This window comes from Panthera tigris, chromosome A2 (assembly GCF_018350195.1).
Source record: "Panthera tigris isolate Pti1 chromosome A2, P.tigris_Pti1_mat1.1, whole genome shotgun sequence".
Classification (NCBI taxonomy): Eukaryota; Metazoa; Chordata; class Mammalia; order Carnivora; family Felidae; genus Panthera; species Panthera tigris.
Window position 1 is genome coordinate 145,439,308 of NC_056661.1, and position 17,164 is coordinate 145,456,471.

Genomic DNA, 17,164 nt, shown 5'->3' on the forward strand with positions numbered 1-17,164 from the left:
GTGCCCCAAGTTAATTGTCTCTTTAAAGACTATCTACAAATAATCACATTTTGGGGTATTGAGGTTTAGGACTTCAACATATGATTTTTTTTTTTTTTTTTTTTTTTTGGTGGTGGGGACACAATTTAGATTATAACAGTGGGTGGGGCACCTGGGTGGCTCAGTTGGTTCAGCGACTGACTTCAGCTCAGGTCATGATCTCACATGATCTCACAAGTTCGAGCACCACATCAGGCTCTGTGCTGACAGCTCAGAGCCTGGAGCCTGCTTCAGATTCTGTGTCTCCCTCTCTCTCTGCCCCTCCCCAACTCACTCACTGTCTCTCTCGCTCTCAAAAAATAAACATTAAAAATTTTTTAAAAAGATTATAACAGTGGGAAAATATGAAACAGTTCTGGAATGGCGGTGGCTGTGAATTATGCTGAGAAGTGCTAAGTTCATTCTAATCATTTGCAAGTGATCCGGGGTGGATCTGGAAGCAGATAATTACTCTGTTCTGACAGATGGACAACTTTCCTGTGGTAAGCTTTACAACTGTCTTCACATTTAAAGAGTGAGTTTTTACAGCTAACGTTATACTCAACGGTGAAAAACTGAGAGCTTTTCCCCTAAGGTCAGGAATAAGACAAGGATGTCCACTCTCACCACTTTTATTCCACATATTACTGGAAGTCTGAGCCACAGCAATCAGACAAGAGATACTGCAAGGTATATTACAAAGCGGTAGTAATCAAAACAGTATGGCAGTGGCACAAAAATAGACACATAGATCAATGGAATAGGATAGAAAGCCCAGAAACAAACCCACGATTATATGATCAATTAATCTTTGACAAAGCAGGAAAGGATACGCAATGGGAAAAAGACTATTTTCAACAAATGGTGCTGGGAAAACTGGACATCGACATGTAACAGAATGAAACTGGACCGCTTTTTTACTTTATACACAAAGTAAACTCAATTTGGATTAAGGACCTAAATGTAAGACCTGAAAGCGTAAAAATCCTAGAAGACAGCACAGGCAGTAATTTCTCTGACATTGACTATAACGATATCTTTCTAGCTATGTCTCCCGAGGCCAGGACAACAAAAGCAAAAATAAACTATTGGGACTACATCAAAATAAAAAGCTTCTGCACAATGAAGGAAATAATGAAAAAGACTAAAAGGCAACCTACAGAATGAGGCAAATGACATATCTGATAAATGGTTAGTATCCAAAATATATTAAGAACTGATACAACACTCTGAAAACAAGTAATCCAATTTAAAAATGGGCAGAAGATGTGAACAGACAGCTTACTAAAGAGGACACGCGTGTGCTTGCCACATTTCTTATGGACAGTCTGCTGGGTTTGAGGAACGTTCAACATGTTTGTGAGGGCATTGTCAGTCAAAAATATTTAAATGGTTGTATGATGATGCATTTATCCATTTCCATGCATGCATCTATTCACTTCACACTTTTTTTTAAAATTTACTGCTTTTAATGTGCTGTGTCTTGTGCTAGGTACTGAGAATGAATTGATAAACAAAACATAGGTATTGCCTTCATAGAGCTTTTTCCATTTTATGGATATCTGAGCATTCATTTAATACCTTTATTCTACTCAAAGAGAGTTGACTTAGTTGGAGGATATTTTGTCCTTTCCCCTCTTTCTGCTGCACACCTGGAATGTGAAATGATGGCTGGCACTCTAGCAGCCATCTTGGACAATAAAGTAACTCTGATGTTGTAAGCCAAATATTGAATATAGAATATAGAAATCTGTCCCTAAACAAACCATGGAGATAGCTCATGGGCCCTGGCCTGTACACATTAGGACTTCATCTGTGTGAAACAAAAATAAGCTTCTAACCTGTTTAAGTCACTGTTATCACGGGTTTTTTCTATCAAATGCAGCGAACTCACTGCCTAATTGATCTAACGCTATTTGTATAGAAGCCTCACGTTTCCATGCAATCAAATATATCACGTTTCATCGCTACATCACTATATCACTACATTTCCTGTACTGTCTCTGACATCGATATCATCTTAAAGTCCGTGATGACATAGTTTAAATGATTTTGGGGGTAAAATTCGTATAACATAAAACTGACCATTTTAAACTGTACAGTCTGGTGGCTTTTTAGTGCATCCACAGTGCATTAGTCCCACCAGCACTAATCTCAGAACAGGAAGCCCTGATAAGCAGTCACTCCCCACTCCCCGTCCTCCTAGTGGAGGATCACCAGGGGGCGATCACTAATCTACTTTCAGCCTCTGGAATTTGCCTGCTCTGGACATTTTCTATCAATGGAATCATACAACATGTGGCCTTTTGTGTCTGGCTTATTTTGCTTGGCATAATGTTTCTAAGGTTCATCCATGTTGTCATGTGTACCAATTCCTCACTTCTTTCTATGGCTGAATAATATTCCATTGTATGGATAGAACACATTCAAAACAGTTTTTTTTTTTTAACGTTTATTTATTTTTGGGACAGAGAGAGACAGAGCATGAACAGGGGAGGGGCAGAGAGAGGGAGACACAGAATCGGAAGCAGGCTCCAGGCTCTGAGCCGTCAGCACAGAGCCCGACGTGGGGCTCGAACTCACGGACCGCGAGATCGTGACCTGAGCTGGTCGGATGCTTAACCGACTGAGCCACCCAGGCGCCCCAACGGTTTTTTGTTTTTGTTTTTTTTTAATTTTATTTTAGAGAGAATGTGCATGAGTGGGGGAGAGGGGCAGAGGGAGAGAGAGAGAATCTTAAGCAGGCTCCATGCTCAGCCCAAAGCCTGACACAGGGCTCAATTCCACAACACTGGAATCATGACCTGAGCCAAAACCAAGAGTTGGACACTCAACCAACTAAGCCACCCGGGTGCCCCTAGAAAATGTTTGTTCATTCATTCATCAGGTGATACATGTTTGGGTTGTTTCCACTTTTTGGCTATAAGAATAATGTCGCCATGAGTACTCGTGTGCAATCTTTTTGAGGCTACGTGTTTTCACTTCTCGAGTATATACTGGGGAGTGGAATTTCTGGGTCATACGGTTACTTTGTGTTTAGCTTTTCGACGAACCACCAAACCATTTTCCAAAGTGGCTGCACCATTTTACATTCCCACCAGCAATGTACCAGAGTTTGAATTTCTCCACATCCTCGCCAACACTTATTATCTGTCTTTTGATTCTAGCCACCCTAGTGGGTATGAACCACATTTTATTTATCTATTCCCCAGTTGATGGGCAGTGGGTTTTTTCCATCTTCTTACTCTCATGAATAATGGTACTACAAACATTTGTGTACAAATTGTTGAATGTATGCTCTCAATTCCCTCGGTATATACCTAGGTGTGAAATTGACAGGTGATATGTAATTCTATGTGTAAATATTTGAAGAAATGTCAAGGTTTTGGTTTTTTTTTTTTTTTTTACAGTGGCTGTACCATTTTACATTCCTACCGGCAATGTATAATTCTGCATACTCTCATCAACATAATTAAAACAATTTTTTTTTCATTTGGGCACCTGGGTGACTGAGTCGGTTAGTGTCCGACTCTTGGTTTTGGCTCAAGTCATGATCTCACAGTTTGCAGGTTCGAGCCCTATATCAGGCTCCGTGCTGACAGTGCAGAGCCTGCTTGGGATTCATTCATTCTCTCTCTCTCTCTCTCTCTCTCTCTCTCTCTCTCTCTCTCTCTCTCAAAATAAATAAACTTTAAAAAAAATTAAAAAATATTTTCCCATCAACATAATTTAAATGGCAAATTTAAAAATTTTTTCTAGTGATATATAAATAGTGCATCTCAAGTCAGTGAGGTCTTGAAGCCAATAAAATATGATATGCAAATTTTCTTTTGACCCCCACTTTTTTTTGCCTTTTTCATTTTGAAATTTAAATAGATATGCACAGAAAATAAACATTTTCATACTTCTCACCCATTATGGACAAATTAACATTTTTTTTTTTCTTTTTTGGCTTTAGTTAGATATTTTAAAAGAAAATACAAAGCAACGGATAAAAAGTTCAAGCTTCCTCTTCCCCTTCACCACAGCTGTTACATGGCCCCCTTCTCCAGAGAGAATCACTATCACAAGTTTGGTATTTATCCTTCTAGAATATAGTTTATTACTATTGATAAATATTATGAATATGTAACATTTCCTTACATTTTTTAAGCTTTAAATATATGCTACCATGCAGTTATCATTCTGCAGCTTGTCTTTGAAATAAATACTGTTTTTTGAAACTAGCCGGTGATGTGCTGGTAAATATTTAACTACCAGCTCTTGTAGGGGAAAGGGAGGGTTATTTATAGTTTTTGCTAACTTCTGTGTTGTATGAAGATACTCCTAACATGGCCGATCTCAAGCTACTGATATAATATTAACCAGCCCGTAAAGTTCCAAAGAGTTTAATAATTGGCTCTCGTGAGATGGTTGCAGCATACCAGTGAATCTACCCATATTGAAGTATAGGGCTGGGTGTTGTTTTGGTTGGTTTTAATGTCTTAAGACTGTACCACGATGTTTTCATCCATGCAATTATTGATGGACACCTCAAGATCTCTAGGCTTTCATTGCTATAAAATAGTGCTACAGCAAACATTCTTCTATAGATCTCTTGTGCACATGTACAAGACTTTCTGGGTCATCAGGTACGGTCATCATCAATGTTACTCGATGTAGGAAACTGCTCTCCAAAGTACTTACACCTGCTCACCCACTCACCAGTGATTTGTGAGAGATCCCATTTCCCTCCAACCTTGCCAGGACCAGTGTTGTCAGACTCAGTGATTTTGCCAATCTAGAGGGTACAATTGATGATTTTATGTGTAGTTGTCTTTCATCCTGACACCCAGTCATTTTTTAAATGTATTTGTCGTCTTGGGTTTTGTTTTGTTTTACATTTTATTCTGGTATTTATTTAGCTGGAGCTGACTAAGGAATACAACAGATTATTATAGAACTCAAAGTCTAGACCCAAAATTAGATACACAGCTACTTAGCTTCTCTCTGAATTTGAGATAAACATTTAATTGTAATATTTAGAAACAGAAGCTAAGATGTGTGCAAGATTATAGTGGTTACTATTGCACTTGGCTTCAAGCAACAAAGAACCACATTAACAGTGGCTTAAATAATTGTGGTAGATATTTATTTCAAGCAATAAAAGTCCAGGGCTGGTAAAGGAGGCAATGGTGCCATCTTGGACCCAGGGCCCACCATATTTCTCTGCCATCCTTTGCCTGTAACAGGCCAATTTTCTCATATGCTTGTCACCTCATGGTTACAAGATGGCTGCTGCAGTGCCGGGCTTCATATTACACTCAAGGTAGGAAGTAGAAGCAGTGCTTGGATCAGGTGTTTGTCACAAGGCCACCCTGTGTGTTGGGCAAGTATCTTTAATGGGAAGTATTTTCTCTCATCCTCTGAACAGAATTGGTATTCTATTAGGTTGGGAAAGGAGAAGGGAGACAGATGCCTACCACAAGTTATTTGAAGTGTGGATTTTATGTACATTGATTTATAGTAGCATCAAAGTGGGCGAATGTTGGGAACTTATTCAGAAATTTCGAAAAGAACGGTTTTCATTGCTTTCTTGGTCACTAGTTTGCTCATTCCACTGCTTATTAAATATCTAGGTTTCACTTCTCATTGCCCCTTTTTATTAATTCGAAAAGAATGTAAAGTGTTAGAACAGACAAATATTTGACTAGGCACATGCTATCTGATGATGAATTTTCCAGGCATGTCTCATGCCATAAAAGTGCAGAAAACTTCGTAAGTATAGCCTATGGGGCGTGGGGTGTGGGAGGCAAGCACACAGGCTTAAGAAAATCTAGCTTCACATTTATTGTTTGGTGTTTGTAACACAAGTCTCTTTTAGTGTCTCCATATTATTAATATAACTCGTAAGTGCTTTTATCTAAAGTTGAAAACACTTAGCAATATGAACAGGCGGGACCAGAAAGGGTGTGGTGCCTTACAGACCATAACCGAGAGGTGAGTCATGGGGATGCTGTAAATTAAACAGGAAGGAGGATATCTGGACGTGAAAGTGGAACATACATTAGATTCCACAGTGATTAGACTTTTCCATAAAAGTGGCATCTGGTTTTGGAACTTGCAAGAAGAGTAAGAAGAATTCACAGGAGCCCTGGTGGAAAGCACCGAGGCGCTCAGCTAAGTCAGCAATTAACTAGGAAGTCCTGTGAAGAAAGCCTGGGCTACGGACTCTCATTCCTGACCTGCTTCCCAGGAACACCTTCGATCCGGGGCCACACCTGCACTGTAGCACCGGCAGGGCACACGTTGTGCGTGTGTGGTTTTGCGTCACTTTTAATATTCATTTATTACAGATTCCGTTTTATACATTCTACATTCTTCAATTTTGTATATTCTAGTATCAATCAGGGAAACTACTAGTCATCTACAAGCAAGTGTTTCCTTTTCTATTTTCTATTCCCAGTGGAAGGATTTCATTCCAACTTTGCCAGATTCTGGACTTTTTGAGACAAGAAAAAAATAAACCAATTTGGATTATGTGCTTTCTGATTTCAGACAACACCTTGTGTAGGTGAAGCTTCATTCAGCTTCACCTTAGGAATGCACACGTTATGTAACACGAGGCACGCAGATGACTAGCAAGAACGGTTTCTTTCAACGGCGGCCGTGCATTGTATCCATGTTTGTGCACGTGTTCTTGTGAAAGGGAGCCAGAGGCCGGCTCCCGTGTGCTTTGAGGGTGGAACAAGGCGATTTCCATTGCATACCTGGTACACAGGTCTGCTCAGTAGATGCTAGTTCCTTTCCCCTCTGCCCTTCCAGTGCCATCTGCAGGCTAAGTTTGTCTGTACGTGCATAGGGTTAGCCTTTTCCTGAGCAGGGCCATTAGAGGGAGCAAAGAGAAGATTCTGGGATGAAGAAGCTCCTCCTCCAGAGCCGTTGAGGTCAGCCTCCTACCTTCCCTTGAAGGAGCTCTCAGACACATGAACTAACATGGCTAAGAGACAGAGGACTCTTCATTTCACAGATCAGCAGGCCTCAAAAACCTACACAGAGAGAGAACCGATCTCCAAAGTCAAAAAGACCCTGAGTGGGGCAAGTTCAGAGTGACACCTATGGTTGTGGATCTGGGTCCAGTGCAGGTGACACCTGCCAATAAAGTGGTACCTATTACCGCGTGGAGCTGGGGTTTGCAGAGTCTTTTCTCTGGCTGACCTGAACATTGGCCTGATTTTTTTTTTTAAGAAACGTTTTTTTTTTTTTAATTTTTTTAATGTTTATTTATTTTTGAGACAGAGAGAGACAGAGCATGAACGGGGGAGGGGCAGAGAGAGAGGGAGACACAGAATCGGAAGCAGGCTCCAGGCTCTGAGCCATCAGCCCAGAGCCCGACGTGGGGCTTGAACTCACGGACCGTGAGATGGTGACCTGAGCTGAAGTCGGACGCTTAACCGACTGAGCCACCCAGGCGCCCCAAAAAGTTTTAGATTTACAGAAAAATTGAAAAGAAAGTTCAGAGATCTCCCATAACCCCCCCCCCACCCCAGCCCTCACAGGTGCATAGCCTCTCCTGTTACCAGTATCTACCACCAGAATGGTATATTTGTTACAACTGATGAGCCTGTATTGACACATCATTATCACACAAAGTCATAGCTTACATTAGGGTTAACTCTTGTTGTACATTCTATAATGACACGTATCCACCATTATCATAACACTGCCCTAAAAATCCTCAGTGCTCTGCCTATTCCTCCTTCTCTCTCTCCTCACCTCTGGCAACCACTAATCTTTTTACTGTCACTGTACTTTTGCCTTTTCAAGCATGGCCTATAGTTGGAGTCATACAGGATGTAGTGTTTTCAGATTGGCTTCTTTCACTTATCAATATGCATTCAAGTTTTCTCCAAGTATTTTCATGGCTCCATAAGCTCACTTTTGAGTGCTGAATAATATTCCACTGTCTGGAGGTACCACTGTTTATTCATTCACCTGCTGAAGGCCATCTTGGTTGCCTCTAAGTTTTGGCAATTATGGGGGCACCTGGATGGCTCAGTCACTTGAGCATCTGACTTCAGCTCGGGTCATGATCTCATAGTTTGTGAGTTCGAGCCCCGCATCAGGCTTATTGCTGTCAGCACAGAGCCTGCTTCGGATCTTCTGTCCCCATCTCTCTCTCTCTCTCTCTGCCCCTCCCCCACTCATGCTTCCTCTCTCAAAAATAAATTTAAAAAGTTTTGGCAATTATGAATAAAGCCGCTATAAACAGCTATGTGCAGGTTTTTGTGCACAGTTTTCAACTCCTTTGGGTAAATAAATGCAAAGGGGAACAGCTGCTAGATATATGGTCAGAGCCTGTGTAATTTTGCAAGAAATCACCAAACTATCTTCCAAAGCAGCTGTATGTATCATCTTGCATTCCCATCAGCAATGAATACAAATTCCTATCGCTCCATATCCTTGCCATCATTTGGTGTTGTCAGTGCTCTGGGTTTGGGCCATTCTAAAAGATGTGTACTGGTAGCTCAGTGTTGTTTAAAAGGAGAATTCTTCAGGTAAAGTTTCCCATTATTTCCCTCCTACACAGAGAATTTGTTTCAGGCCCCAATTTATTATGGCTCTGACCATGGTGCTGAATCTTTGGATCTTGAAAATTCAGCTCCTACATGGCAGTAGATTCAAAGTCTCACAGTTGTGGGATGTGTTCAAGTGAGATGTGGTTCGAGTGTATGCCCCTTCTTTCTCTGATAATTCCACTAATCACATATTTAAGCTAAAGAATTTATCTACTCTCTTAAACTCCTTTTGAGAAATAGGATTGGGAGAGAATCTTTGCCTAAAATCTACAGATTCAGATGCTCTTAGTTCCCGAACTGTATCTGAATAGGAGTAGATTTCTGAATAGTCAGAAAACCATCTGGCACCAAAGGACACTGAATGCAGGTCAAGAATGACATTTTCCCCAGAAATCTCTAGGGAATAACAGCTATGCCATAGTTCCTAAAACGATGACTACAAAGAGGCTTCTGTTTCTCAGCGTGGAGGTCCCTGACTTCAGTGGAGTTTGTTATGTTATTGACATCCAGCAAATTTGTGCTTACATAAAGCTTTATCGAAGGTTAATCTTCTAAAGGTTTTGTGGGAACAGAAGAGCACTTTTCATGCCAATTCATCACAGAACGCCTACAACTGTGCTAGGCATGTGGTCCCTGACATCAAGCAGCTTACAGTTAGGTGAGAAAAGCATGAACGCGAGGGACTAATACAAGGTGGAAAGTACTATGTGCCTTAAAAGACAGATCATTATCAGAAAAATTGTGACACTATGGTGATCCATTCTGATCTGGAACCTAACCGGAGAGAGTTCTCCAGAGTCCTGAGCTCTGGTCTTGACTTCCACTCCCCTTCCATTTCAGGCCAGACACATCTGAGTTGATGAAGTCCGATCAGCCATAAACCTCTTTTTAGAGGTAAATTCCACTTTGCTAGGAGATCCTGCTAGTGACTCTCAGGACTCCTGCTTGCTGGGAGCTGGGGTGGATGGCATTTGTTCCTCTGAGTAGTGCCAACCAGTGAGGGGACAGTCACAGGCAGGTTGGCGCAGATAATGTTCATCTGTCCCGTGGACACAAAATGCAGCAACATCTTGACCAGCTCTCTGCCAACAAGCAAGGCAGAGAAGTCAGTGTGTGAGGGGAGGGTGTAAACAAACTGACACACAGGTATTTGTTTAGGAAGGACAAACCGTATTATCGGCCTTTACTCAGCTGACTTGGGAGGACACTGGTCAGCAACAGGACCAGAGTGTCTTTCATTTAATTAAACATCAGGTTTTCCTCCCACCATTCTCAGGAGCTCTTCCTCAGAATCTCAGGTACCTCAGAGAGAAAGTTGTGGCATGCCAAGCCGGACACAACTTTGTCTAGGCTTTTAATAATTGCATGAAAAGATGGCACTTCTGATCAGCTTACCAATATCTCGAGGTAGAAATGGACTGAGGAGAACAGTTCTGGGCATGTTACAGTGGGACCTCTGTAGGTAAGGCTTAGAATGTTGTAGGCGTTCAACACATCTTTATTCAACCAGATTACTGCTGAGATACAAAAAGAATGGGGGACGGTTGCTTCCTGGGGCCAATATTGTACTCCAGAAGGCAAAGAGGAACTATTCACGTGTTCTGGTCCTTGGGGACACTCTCACAATCCATAGGTGATAATTTTCACGATCTGTAACACCAAGGAAGTCCTGGGGCAGGGGTGTGAGGTATGAGCTCAGGAGAAGCTCACCGAGGGACCCAGAATCAAACCCATCTCTGATGGCCACGTCATCTTCAGTTTAACAGGATTAGTATACCTGTCCACAACTCATCTGTTCCTCTTTATGCACTTTCCATCTTTCACCTTCAAGACACCTTAATGAGGTACGGCTATTGACCTTACCTTTAGTAGGAAACATGAGGCCACTGGTTTCTTTCTTGCCCATCAGTGTGGAAACAGGACCTTTTCAAGGTCATTTCAAAGTCATTCACAGGCAGGGTCCTCCCAAGAATCCCTTATCTGTTCGCTGTTTTGTTGTTGAAGCTCCGTTCACTTACATGTCTCCCAGCCTCTTTCCCACCCAACTGTCTAATTTTTTGTTTTGTTTCGTTCTGCATATGCAGGAAGTCCGCGAGTTAGGATTAGAACATGGCTGTATGTACAATCCACACCTCCTTCCTTTGTCCTTGTTCTACTGCCTGCCCTTGACCTTCCACTCTGGCCTGTTCAGTCACAGGAAGGAAGCCTGAAGGGAGAGGCAGCTGTTTTCATAGACTAAAAATGCCTCCCACAAAAGTACACCCAAGGGCTGTGCTTTTTTCCAAGACCAGTTCTGACAGCTAAGAAGGCTGGCGCCCAACTGGCACACTCCAATACCTTTGTCCTGTCACCTCCTGCCACATCAAGCCTTTGGCATAGTATTGGCTACTCAGCCTCTGCCAGGCCTGCACCAACTCTGCCCAACCCATAGCGGGTGGTGTCCAACATGTTTGGGGTTGATACAGTTTGGTATGGGGCCATCATTTTCCGGACTCTTTTTTTTTTTTTTTTCCATGGAGGCAGGATTTTTAAAAACACCCCTATCCTTCCTCTTGCCTCCTCTTTGACTTCCTCCTATGATTTTTTAATGAACAAGCTCCCTGCCCACCTACGGACCCCTCTCACCTCCCAGGAGGAAGATTTACGTGCCCCCTGCCCCTCATCTCTTCTCTGCTTTTAGAAAGTGCTAATCTTGAGACAAGCAAGTCTATACAGTTTGGCCCAAAGCTTCTCGACCGCACCCACATACCAGGGCACTGCCAGCCCAGGCAGTTATCTATTGTTTCCACACAGTGGGCAGGGCTGGCCATTGGGCGCTAAAGGCCAACTAGGTGGAATGAGCCATGTCAAAGGGGGGTGGCTCCAGAGCCATTGGCTAGAGTTTTATCCCTTGGCCCTTAGGAGACAAAGAATTATAAATGAGGGGGGTGGAGCCCTGAACTTCTCTAGAAGCAGATCATGGGAATTAAAAACAAAAAAGGACCCCCCAAAATCAATGCCCCCAAATTCTTCAGCCAACACTAAAAAATTTTTTTAAGTTTATTTATTTATTTTGAGAGAGAGAGAGAGATCATGAGGAGAGGGGCAGAGAGAGAGAGAGTAGAGAGAGAATCTCAAGCAGGCTCTGTGCTGTCAGTGCAGAGCCTGATGTAAGGCTCAAACTCACAAACTATGAGATCATGACCTGAGCCGAAACTAAGAGTCAGACACTTAACAGACTGAGCCACCCAGGCGCCTCTCTTTAGTCAACGTATTAACAAAACACAATTTCATGGGGTGCCTGGGTGGCTCGGTTGGTGAAGCGTCTGACTTCGGCTCAGGTCACGATCTCACGGCTCGTGAGTTCGAGCTCCACGTCGGGCTCTGTGTGGACAGCTCAGAGCCTGGAGCCTGCTTCAGATTCTGCGTCTCCCTCTCTCTCTGTCCCTCCCCTGCTCACACTCTGTCTCCTTCATCTCCCAAAAAATAAATGAATGTAAACACATTTAAGACAAAACAAAACTTCAATGAGGTTCTAGGCTCCATTCACAGAAAAATCAAAACCCACACAATGGGTGGCCATTATGCCTAGATGAGGTAGAACAGCGTAGATGCCAGAGCCTCTTCCCGACCCTCGCTGACCCACTATGTCGGTGTTAGGACAACAGCTCTCCCTTTGGGTATCTGTTTTACCAGCTGTAGAATGGGGTAAATACTGTTAACACCTATTTCAAAATCTTTTTTTTAAGGATTGTTTGGCTGATGGAGCTGCTGCTTTAATTATATGCCATAAGAAACAATCCAATGTAACTTTTACTCAGCAGACTCAACTCCCTAAAGAAAATTATAGCATGCAAAATTAAAAAAAAAAAGAAGAGGGTGAAAAAAATTACTAAGGCATTGGAAGGCGGCACAAAGGTCACAGGTGTGTGACATCCGTTCATTCCATAATAATCCCACTGTGGCAGAACACCTGGGTTCCAAGTAGCCTCAACCAGATGGCAAATGGAGACAATTAGCATCGCAGGGCTACCCTGAGCTCGCTTAAGGTCCAGAGATGAAGAGCTGTAACTACAGTGTTACATCAACTTCTGGGGGCAGGGTGGTAGAGACCCTTCTCTCTATTTTAATGTTTATTTAGTTTTGAGAGAGGGAGGCAGAGAGAGAGGGAGACACAGAATCGGAAACAGGCTCCAGGCTCTGAGCTGTCAGCACAGAGCCCAACCTGGGGTTCGAACTCGTGAGTCATGAGATCATGACCTGAGCCGAAGTCAGATGCTCAACCGACTGAGCCACCCAGGCGCCCTAAGACCCTTCTCTTAACTCTCCCTGACCCAGACTACAGTTGAGTCCTCATTCCCCTCATCTTTCTCAGTAGTATAGACAACAGCTCTGTATGTCACCCACTTAACCCGCAGCCCGGAACAAGCAGATCTCGCTCCTTAGCCAGATGTGGTATAACATGCGTGGAACCCCATTAGCTGCGCTGCCCCTCGGGTCCTGAAAAGCTGGAAATAAAGACCAAAAATAACGTAGGGTCACTGGGTACACAGTGATGCTATTACCTAGTTTCGAGTTCAGGGCAGCCTGTTTCCTTGACGTTGTCATTCAAAATTACATGCCACGAGAGAATACGGTTAGGGAGGCCACTGCTAACGTCACCGGTACCACATTAGCTCCCTTCTGGCCAAGCTGCTGCTTAGATTTCTCACCAGGATTCCATGGCATTTGTCACGGTGAGCAAACGAGAGAGGGTTTCTTTCATCTGTTCAGTCCTTCCACTGGTCGTGCCAATTAGCCGGCATCCACAGCCACTTATATCTCAAAGCCCCTGGACTCTATGAACTGAATTCAGACTAACTCTTGGACTTCACCTTTTTTTTTGTTTTTGGTTTCCTAACAGTACATTGAAACTATTTTGTTAACTTTAAAAAGGCCAGCTTCAAATGTCACCTTTGAAATCTATTAAATATAAGGCACTTTGCGAATCAGAATGTCAGGTCTTAAAGTGACAGCAGAGACAATCTAAGCCAGGGGTTCTGAATGTGGGGGTTAATACCCTTGGAGGGTTTGTGGAAGGCCTTTGGGGCCCATGAACCTTCTAGAACATACTCAATTTTGTGTGCACATGCACTACTTTATTTTTATTTTTTATGGGGGGGAGAGAGAGAGACAGAGAGACAGAGAGACAGAGAGAGAGAGAGAGAGAGAGAGAATCCCAAGCAGGCTCCACATTGGGCCTGATGTAGGGCTCAATCCCATGACCCTGGGACCATGACCTGAGCCAAAATCAAGAGTCAGACACTCAACAGACTGAGCCACCCAGGTGCTCCTGCACCATTTTTTTTTTTTAAACAGAGAGGGGTCAGACCTTTCATTAGAGTCTTTAAAAAGGACCCCCAATAGCACCAACTTGCTTCAGAGAGGAGAAAACTGGTGTTCTCACAAGTAAAATGGCAAGATGCCTGGAACCAGATGTGGGTCGCCCGACTTCAAGCTCTTTGCACTATACACCATTTATATTAAACATTGCACAGACTTTCACTTAAACACAGTAACACATGGGCTTGTCAATGTCCTGAAACCCCACTAATTTGATAAAGGAACGACTCAAGTATGAACCGACAAGGACGGAGAGACCGACAGTCACAGCGGCAGGTGTCAGCTGTCGATAGAATCTGAGAGAATGACCGCCACGTGGGAAACGCAGAGCAGAAAAAGCCGCAACCCAACCCTCAGAGAAGCAAGCCCGAAAGAAGCAATCGGTAGGGAATGGAAGGGAAAGGCTCGGGGGGCCTGGGCGGGGCTGAGAACAGGACCGTGTGAGGCTCGTCCCGCTCTTCTCCCCCCCCACCCCCCCACCCCTTCTCCAACCCCAGTCCTGCTCCGGAGAGCTGGGGCTGGAGCAGCGCTGGACTTAGGAGTATTAGGCAAGGCCAAGGAAGGAATGGGTGCCTCGCTAAAAAGAGGGGCTGAATTTGAGTCCATATTCTGAGCAATGGGGATTCCCGGAGCCTTTCCTCACTCAGTTCAGCTTCCAGAATCCAGCAGCCAAGCTTGTCCCTCTGTGCTGGACTATCGTCCATCAACTTGCCCCCATCACCAGCCCACGTAAGGCTGGGGACCACGCTTCCCAGAACCCCTTTCCATACGTGCCTCCACGTTCAGTTTGCCACTGAGAGGAAGGTGCATTCGATTTGGGAGGCGGAAGTGACATGAACCATCATCCCAGTGTCAGATGTGATGGTTCACGGACCTCCCCCCACCAGCCCCCACTCTGCGGCCACCCCGCTTTGGTGGCTCTGTGCTGTGGCTTCGTGGAAGCGCCAGCTTCCCCCGCTCCAGTGCAGCAAGCTCACATCTTTGGTCCTTTCAAGTCCCTCCCTCACTCCCTCGACACCCCTGCCCTGTGGAAGCCGTAATACGTATATGAGACGCTTTACTCTTGTAAACGTTGGAAAGGGTCTGTCTGAGCCCGATACACCCTCTCCGGCAGGAGACTAAAGGATTCATCGCTGACCAGACCAAGAGGGGGAAAAAAAACCCCAAACTCATAAATAATGATATCGGGAGTCCTCAGTGGAACAGCCGAATCTCCACTCAATCCCCCGGTATTGGCTTTCTACTGCTGCTGAGACAATTACTACAGACCCAGTAGCTCAATGTAGCCCGATTTTACTGGCTTACCATTCTGAAGGCCGGAAGTCGGATACAGGTCTCACTGGGGCAAAATCTTGAGTCAGCAAGGCTGTGTTCCTTTCTGGAAATTCTAGAGGAGATCGTTCCCCCCACACCCCCTGCTTTTTCCAGCTTCTAGAGGTGACTGCGTTCCTTGGCCAGCAACATTGTGTCTCTCTGACCACAGCCGGGAGAGATTTGCTTTTAAGAACTCATGTGATTGGATTGATCCTACCTGGGTAATGCATGCTTCTTTCCCCATCTCAAAGGCCTTAACCGAATCACGTGTGCAAAGTCCCTTATGCCATCGAAAGCACCGTTTTCACAGATTCCGGGGGTGGAGACGTGGGCATCTCTCGTAGGTCATTTTCCTGCCTACCATGCATCCTAAAATGAGGCCCAAGAGTTGATTAGTCCTGACAAAGTACAGAGAGCTTCCAACAGTTTTAAGGCCCCATCCGTAACTGTGAATGGATAGTCAAGAATCTAGAGACATTTGAGCAAATTTTTTTCTTTTTTTCAAGTAGGCTTCGTGCCCAGTGCAGAGCCCAATGTGGGGCTTGAACTCACGACCCTGAGATCAAGACCTTAGCGGAGATCAAGAGACGCTTAACCGACTGAGCCACCCAGCTGCCCCAATTTGTTTTTAAAGAGAGGGACTTTTTAAAGTTTATTTTTATTTATTTTGAGAAGGGGGGAGGCAGAGGGAGAGGGAGAGGGAGAGGGAGAGGGAGAGGGAGAGGGAGAGAGAGAGAGAGAGAGAGAGAGAGAGAGAGAGAGAGAGAGAGAGAGAGGAAATCTCAAGCAGGCTCTGTGCTGTCAGTTTGAACTCATGAACCACGAGATCATGATTTGAGCTGAAGTCAAGTTGGACGCTTAACCGACTGAGCCGCCCAGGCACCCCCAGGTGTTCCAATTTGAGCAAAATTTTTTTTTTTTTTTTTTTTTTTTAGTTTTAAGTCTGAGAGAGAAAGAGAGCAGGCATGGGGGAGGGGCTGAGAGCATGGAGACGGAGAATCCCAACCAGGTTCTGTGCTTCTGGGGCTCAATCTCACGAACCGTGAGACCACGATCTGAGTTGAAATCGAGAGTCGGATGCTTTACCGACTGAGTCACTCAAGTGCCCCCCAGATGCCCCAACTTGAGCGAACTTCTAACACGAAAGACAAGAGTAAAAGCAGACAAAGTACCTAGAAGAAACAGAGACAATGTCATGACCAGAAATCTTTAAAAAGAAAAAAAGGAAGGGCTACTGGGTGGCTCAGTCGGTTAAGCGTCTGACTTCGGCTCAGGTCATCATCTCACGGTTTGTGGGTTCGAGCCCTGCGTCCGGCTCTGTACTGACAGCTCAGAGCCTGGAGCCTGCTTCGGATTCTGCGTCTCCCTCTCTCTCTCTCTGCCCCTCCCCAGCTTGCACTCTCTCAAAAATAAACATTAAAAAAAAATTTTTTTTTTAAAGGAAAGGAAAAAGAAAAAAAGAAAACTATTTAACATCCTGAGAGACATTTGTGAATCCTCCCGACAAAACAAAATGCTAAGAAAAACCTTTCAGATATTAAAAATACAGTCGCAGAAATCAGAATTCAGTGTTAAGTTTTAGAAATGGGGGTGGAAATTTTCCCAGAAAGTAGGACAAGATCAAAAACATGAAAAACTGTGAAGGAAACAAATGGGAAAAATCACAGCATTATTCCAGGAGGACAAATGGATGAAACTTGGGAAAACAATAGGGAGAATGAGGAAAAGGACTTACCCAGGAAATAACAGCGGGGTATTTTCTAAAGTTAAAAGACACAACCTCCAGAATGAAAGGGACATTAAACTCTTGGCCAAATAAATGAAGTTGCCCTCTATTCTGCCACGTGATTATGAGATTTAAACTCAAGGGATAAACAGACTCTCCTAAAATTTCCAGAGAAAAAGGTCAGTAA